The sequence below is a fragment of the Echinops telfairi genome, unplaced genomic scaffold, assembly GCF_000313985.2.
Source record: "Echinops telfairi isolate 266 unplaced genomic scaffold, ASM31398v2 ScPeMD7_443;HRSCAF=831, whole genome shotgun sequence".
In the NCBI taxonomy this organism is placed as follows: domain Eukaryota; kingdom Metazoa; phylum Chordata; class Mammalia; order Afrosoricida; family Tenrecidae; genus Echinops; species Echinops telfairi.
This window is the reverse complement of record NW_022104341.1, coordinates 74,228,839-74,234,838: the sequence shown is the minus strand read 5'-3', so window position 1 is coordinate 74,234,838 and position 6,000 is coordinate 74,228,839.

Sequence of the window (6,000 nt, the reverse complement as noted above, 5' to 3'; positions counted from 1 at the left end):
CCCCAGGCCACTCGAAAGTCAGTCCCTTGCTTCAAGCCCTTCAACGGTTTTTTCACCAGCTCTAAGAACACTCTGAAGAAGTAAAAATCCTTATCATCCACTACAAAGCCTGGAGTGAGACGCGTATTCACCTGTCCAACTTCATTTCATAGCATCTTCCCTCCGACTAAAGACTCCAGCCAAACTGAATGTCTCTCAGTCCCTCCAAACCATGAGTTCTTCTTTGTCTTCAGGGCAGGGCCACACACTGAGCCAAGGCTCCGCAGCTTCTCTTCGTTAGGTCTCAGCATGGACATCACTTTGGTATATAACACCTTCTACTTTTTCACGGCTTTTGAACAACTGAAATGTGTCTTTGCTACAAGACAGCTCACAGCAAGGTCAGTGGTTCCAACCCACCAGCAGGAGAAGAAGATGTGGCCTTCTGCTCCCGTGTAGATTTGCAGTCTCAGAAATCCCTCCTGAGCAGCTCCGGTCTGTCTTGTAGTGCTGCTCTGAGTCCCAGTACTGGCACTGGATCAGGTTTGGTTACTACATGGAAGCAAGGGGCCCTACTGCACAGTGGATAAGCAGAGGCTAACTGAGAAGTCGCTGCTTCGAGGGAGGAAGATGTGGTGGTGGATTGTATCTGGATTATCTTCAAGCTTGTTTCAGAGAATTTTCATGGAAGACTTGGGAACGAGAAGGGTCACTGCAAAATGTGTGCCTCGGGTTCTGATGGACCAGCAAAATGACTGTTGACTGGAACCGTGCTCCTCCTTGGAAAGAACGGCTCCAAATCAACCCAGACTTTTCCCCAAGGTCATTACTGGTGAGGAGACATGGTGCTATTCTTATGACCCAGAAAACAAACATCAGTCAAGCCAGGGGAAGACGCCATTGTCATCTCACCCAAAAAAGCTCGTCAAGTGAAATCAAAGATCAAGACGATGCTCATTTGTTTTTCTGATGAGAGGGATAGTGAATTTGGAATTTGTTCCACTAGGTCAGACTGTTAATCAAACTTCCTATTTACAGGTTCTGAAAAGATAGCATAACAGTGTGTGACCAAAAAAAGGCCTGGTTTGTGGCAGATAGGGGACCAGTTTTGCCACCACAACAATGCACCTGCTCACACAGCCATCTCATTGTGCCAGTTTTGGGCCAAGAAAAGCATGCCACTCTGCCCCATGCACCTTACTCCCTTACCTCGCTCTGTGAGACTTCTTTTTGTTTCCCCGAATGAAGAGGGACATGAAAGGACAGCGATTTGATGGTGTAGAAGAGGCAACGAAAGAAAATGAGGGAAATGCTGTCAGCTATCCAAACAGATGAGTTTGAAAAATGTTTCCAAAGATGGAATCGCAGGTTTGACAGATGTATTAAGTGTCATGGAGAGTACTTTGAAGGTGATAAGGTTGTTTTGTAAAAAAAAAAAAATTTATATACATAGCTTTGAAAAAAATTCTGTTTTTTTAGGGGAGCCCCCTCCTATATTATGTTCACCATAAAAACGACATTGTCTGGTTTGGCACATGTGAAACCAACCAAACAACCCGAAACAACCACAACGAAACCAAGCTCGGTGCCATCGCGTCCACCTGTCTCATAGCAACGCTACAGGGAGGGGATGGAAGCAGCCGCTGAAAGCCGCTCCCGGAGAGTTCTGATTGCTGAACTTTCGGTTGTCAGTATAGCTGGCAATCCACGATACTACCAGGAGTCCCGGCTGGGCATGCAGTAGAGGTTCATAGTGTTAAAAGGATGGAGCATAGGCAGAATTAGTGTGAAAACTCTGGACACTTTACCACGGAAGGCCACACACACACACACACACACACACACTCCTTAGCTATGCAAGATTTTAGTGCCCTCCCTCTTCATCCACCCACACACCCAAACAGCATCATTCAGGAAGGCAAGACTGTCTTCTATATGATATTGAAATTTAAATTTCCTTTCAAAGAGTTCTTTACTCGTGATTTAAAAAAAAAAAAGGAGCTTTAAGACCACATAAAACAAGCAAACTATAATTGAATGGCTGCCTATCAAAATGTGATCTTCTGACTTGGGTGATTAATCCTGCCTTTGAAAGCCTCAAAAGAAATACTTTGTAAAGACACACTTGTACCAGGAGGGAAAATTCTCATAACATTAATACCTTGAATCTTTTCAGCCTTATCAGTGTGGCATTAACATGTAAATACGGCCTTTGTTTTTCAAGATTTTTCCTTCTCCCTTTATTCACTTCTCAAAAGACAGATCAATGGTAGCGATTACAACTCCCTATAATGAAATTAATTTCATGTACTTCAGAAAGCTACTTTAATCACCACCTGGGGTGGGGGCGCAGGACAGATAAATAGCTTGAGCCAGCTTCCTTGGCTATTGAAGTCAAAGATGAGAGGGGATGGGGTGGGACGGGAAATGTGATAAAATAAAGTATCTTTTGTTCAAACAGCAGTTTGTGAAAGTGAAAGAAATCACCTGTTTAGGATCAGTCCCTTCACCTGAGGACCGAGGCACTGACTTGGTTTGGAAAATGGTTTCAACAGTAAGTCGCATGTTAAGTACTTTGCAGTTTGATGACTTCTAAGTAATTGTGCCATGGTTTTTCAAAATTGAGATACATTTCCATTACTGCAACTTTATACAAGTCCGGGTATTCAAATGCATAGAAATACTCCAACGAAATGAAAGGGGTAGTCAGGTGGTTAAATCAAGGTGCTGGGGGCTTGGAAAATGAGTAAAGGACACCCAGAATCCAGGACAGATAACCCTCAGGGCCAGTAATGGGAGCAGTGACCCATGAGGGTAGAGGGAAGGTGGGGGGCGAAAGGGGGAGCCAATGGCAATAATCAATGTATAACCACCACCACCACCCCAGGGTGACAAATGACAGAAACATGGGTGAAGGGAGACAGTGGATGGTGTAAGATATGAAAATAATAATTTCTAATTTATGGTATCAGTGATTAATATCGGAAGTACCATGGATGCCAGCAGAACAAATGTATCTGTCCTGGAAGGAGTGTAGGACTTGCCTTCACATTGAAATGGAGAAACGAGGCCTCATGGACTTTGGTCTCTCAGGAAGAGACCAGCCTCTGAAAAATAGCCTCATTCATGCTGGCTAGAGTAGAGGGTCCATGTAAAAGAGGAAGTCTTTTGACCAGATGAATGGACACCGTGGCTGCAACCACGTGCTCAAACACGGCAACTGTGAGGATGGTGCCGAATCTCGGGCAGTGTTCATTTCCGTTGTTTATATAGCATCGTCGTAAGTTCACCAGCTTGATGGCACCTACCACGCCACCAATACAAAAGGCAGGGAAGATGGAAGTCTGGGGACTGCATATGAAAACGTCTGACTCAAAATGAGTCAACTCATCTGGACCATGTCCATGACAGCCGGCATCAGGCCATCGAGGTCAGCTTACTTCCAGCAGGGTGACGGATTGCTTTTATATGGCCCCTTTCACCATGGTCTTGTAACTAACTTAGCAACCTGACTGGGTGGTGCTATGCAAATGAAGTGTTTGCGGCCCACTAAGGGGGTTGGTTGGCTTGCTAATAACAAAATAAGGTGCAATACATCCTTGTGAGGGACAATTTAGTTTTGCATCTGGCTAGGCTTAAAAGGAGCCATCCCAGAAGTGAAAGGGGGGAGGGGAGGTGGTGGCAAGGAATCTTCCTGCTGCCAAGAGAGAAGAGAATGTTGTTTGGACCCAGGATCCCTGGTTTGGACTTCCTCCATCCAGGAGACACAGAACTGGGATCGCGGAAATGAGATGCAGTGGCAGGCATGGTGACAGCAGCCATCAGACTTGCAGGAGATGGCACTGTGGGTTTGCCAGCCCACGGAGTGCGAAAGTTGAGTATCTTTGGGCAGGAGGCTTGTTGGCTTAGTAAAAGTGCCTTTGGGCACTTGTCAGACCGAGGTTCACTTATTTCAATGGTAGAGAGCTGAGCAACTTTGGGCCAAAATTCACTGGCAGAATAGGGTGTCCCTGGGCATTGATTGACGAAGCTAAAGAGTCTTGTAACACTTGTCCCACCAGAGCAGATGTCAGGGTGGGTGACACAAGAAGTCTGGGAGCCGAGGACCAGAAAGATGCTTGCCTATGGGCATGGCCCAGCAGCTGTCCTGACCGAAGAATTGCATCATGAAGAGTTCCTGACCCTGAATTGTAACCTGGTACTTGGAGCTATGGGTTAAGAGTTGGGTTGCGAACTACTAGGCTGGTGGTTCTAGCCCACCAGGGTCTCCATGCCTGTACAGAGTGATGGACATTCTTGGAAACCTTGTATAGGGTCACTATGAGTTTGAATCAAATGGACAGTCATGGATCTGGTTTGGGTAATTCTCAAAGAAGCATCCATAATTTGAAATTGTCTCAGCTCCCTGTGGGGATTGCCACAGATGGTTGAACCCAGCAGAGAGGCAGAGGGTGCTCGGGGAGGGACGGCGACATTGTTAAAAAGGCCAGAGAGACTTGTCTGACATGCCTCATAGGAATCTTCCTATGGCTATTGATGCCAGAGGAGGTCGTTAGATGCAAACATCTTTCTATTTTTCTAAGCACACAGTGTATCCTGTGGAAGTTATTTGGTGTTGTTATAATTATGAAATACCACAGACTAGTGGTTTATTATTTTGAAATTACCATGGATTTTGTAGTTCCCTAAATTAGATTGCTCCTGCATGTCTACCCACACAATAAAATAGAAGCACTAAGTGTAAATACATCCGTTTCATTCCATCTCATTCACAAGTTCAGGCTTTTTTTTCTCTTTTCTCCAAGGTCTTTATTATCCAGTCAAGATGGCTCAAATATACTGCTTAAATCTAGACACCTTTTAACTTCTATTACATCCTAAAACAGTTTACTACTACAAAGGAAATCATTAACATATTCTAAGTTTGTACTCTAGATAAGGCAATCATGGAAGATTTTGGTAAATTCTATCAATTATCATATTGTAGTTTACTTATTATTCACTTTACAAATATCTCTAATTCATAGAATTTCACTGACTTTATAATTTCCCCAGAGATGTGAAAGTTACATAGAAACAAAAATATACCTTCTAACTTTAATACATTTCATGAGTCTCAACCATTGTTAAAACCAAACACCCCCCCCCAAAAAAAAAACACCTATTGAGTCATCAAATTAAACGTGTTCCATAAAACATGGGATTTCCCTTCGAATCCAAACAAAACCATTAATATTCAACAAAATACTGGAATCAGCAATTGGGGTTTTTTTTTGGTCAGGGTGGTATATGTCTTCTTTTAATGCCTGGCTGTTGAAAGCTGAGTCATATAAAAGAAATCTTTGGAGAACAGAGGGTTTTTTTTCTTTACATATTTATTCCTAGAGCCTGTCCTTCATCTCTCCTTTTGGCTTTCCACTTTGATCCAATTTTCGCACTTCCTGGCGAGAGCTGTGTTCTAATCAGCAACATCGGGAATAGACGTGGACAAAGCAGATGAGGAAACGCAGATCTTCTCATGTCTCTTTGAAAGCAGTTAAAACATTCTGCACTACTAAGCCATATACTTTCCAATTTAACTTTCAACCGTTTCTGTCTCGAACGGGAAATGGGGCGGGAATCTTTCATCTATTCAGGAGGGGTGCAATTTCTATTGAGCTGAATCCCACATACCAGAAATTTACTTCGTGGCCCATCCCGAGTGGTCGTGCTGACCCAAAGCCCCGCTGGCGACCCGTGCTGTACGTATGCCTGGATAATGACCACTGAGCCTGGGAGCCCAGGGTACAATCTACAGGCACTACCTGCCCTAACACGGCTACCTGCGAAGAAGCCCTTTTCTCATCATTGCTGAAAAGCTATTAAAGCAACCATGCAAATTCCCCCAAGGATAACGGTCTGGACCTCCAAACGAAACGTTTGCAATGCCCTTTTGATTGCCAAAAACGAAGGCGTCAGTCCTGGGAGAATGCGGACAGCGCCCTGTGCGCCCCCCACTCCCGGAGCCACGCGCGTGCCCCC